The 1,561-nt window shown below is 42.7% G+C and overlaps 1 pseudogene; it reads right to left on the bottom strand.

The window, feature by feature from the left end:
- Positions 1 to 463: 463 nt before the first annotated feature.
- Positions 464 to 900, bottom strand: LOC127085393 (uncharacterized; annotated as a pseudogene).
- Between the last annotated feature and the right edge of the window lie 661 nt (positions 901 to 1,561).

Genomic DNA, 1,561 nt, shown 5'->3' with positions numbered 1-1,561 from the left:
CCTTTTTACTGCAGTGAATTAAATGGAGCATTGGTTTGATTACAGCTCTGTTTTTTTTTATCATGTATTCCACATCGAAGTTGTAGTGTCTGATTGTTGCTCCATATGATAGTTCCAATAATCCCAACCATAAACACCAAACAAAAGCTGTTTTTGACAAACTCCTTGTTAATGAGTTTGCTTTTGTATTCTGAAGCTTAGTAACCCAAGCTGTAAGCTAGTTTTCTTTTTCACTCTCCTATGTTGACCCTTTTCTTATGCTAGTCATTTCATGTGTTTTTTTTGGAGTGTGTTTGATTTGATTTTCTGTGTTGATGCAGTTGGTGATCTGAATCATTTGATATCAGCAACTATGTCTGGTGTAACATGTTGTTTGAGGTTCCCTGGTCAGTTGAACTCTGATCTCAGGAAGCTTGCTGTGAATCTCATTCCATTCCCTCGTCTTCACTTTTTCATGGTGGGGTTTGCACCTCTGACCTCTCGCGGCTCCCAGCAGTACAGGACTCTCAGTGTCCCTGAGCTCACTCAACAAATGTGGGATGCCAAGAACATGATGTGTGCTGCTGATCCTAGGCATGGACGTTACCTCACCGCATCTGCTATGTTTAGAGGCAAGATGAGTACCAAGGAGGTTGATGAACAAATGATGAATGTTCAGAACAAGAACTCGTCATACTTTGTGGAATGGATTCCAAACAATGTCAAATCCACTGTGTGTGATATTCCCCCAACTGGTTTGAAGATGGCTTCAACATTTATTGGAAACTCGACCTCAATTCAAGAAATGTTCCGCAGGGTGAGTGAACAGTTTACTGCTATGTTCAGGAGGAAGGCTTTCTTGCATTGGTACACAGGTGAAGGAATGGACGAGATGGAATTCACTGAGGCTGAGAGCAACATGAATGATTTGGTTGCAGAGTATCAACAGTATCAAGATGCGACTACTGATGAGGATGAGTATCGAGAGGAGGAAGGCGATGAGGAAGAGTATGGTCAACATGACATTTGATTTTGAATGAAAATTTGAATATTATAATCTGCTGCAACTTCATGTTGCTTTTTCAAACTAAGACTAGTTTTCTTATGTTTCACTTACTATGGCTGTAAAATTGGTTTTGGTTTATTTCATGACTTGACATTACTGTCGCATTACGCGAAAAACCGGCGGGAAACAAAGAACAACAGAGCCGCCACCGTGCGTTATTTATCCCAGAAGAGGGAAAGGAAACGCTCAGAGTAAACCTGGAAAAGACATGGTCTCGCGACCAAAGAGAATGGGATCGGGAGTCGGTTATGCGAAGGGAAGGTATTAGCACCCCTACGCATCCGTCGTACTCGACGGGATCCACGCACAATAGGAAGGAAAATGGTTGCTAAAACGCTGCTCAAAACACACACATACATCGGCTGAAAGAGACACAGGAAACAAACAAGACTGAAACTGACTCGGCAGGATATCGCATCCTGGGCCTACTTAGTCTATCAGGCATAGACATCAGAGTCGAAGTAGTTCGGACTGGGGAAACGACACATGCTCGCTAGGATATCGCATCCTATGCAT

The sequence above is a fragment of the Lathyrus oleraceus genome, chromosome 5, assembly GCF_024323335.1.
Source record: "Lathyrus oleraceus cultivar Zhongwan6 chromosome 5, CAAS_Psat_ZW6_1.0, whole genome shotgun sequence".
Classification (NCBI taxonomy): domain Eukaryota; kingdom Viridiplantae; phylum Streptophyta; class Magnoliopsida; order Fabales; family Fabaceae; genus Lathyrus; species Lathyrus oleraceus.
This window is presented reverse-complemented; position numbering and strand designations above follow the sequence as displayed.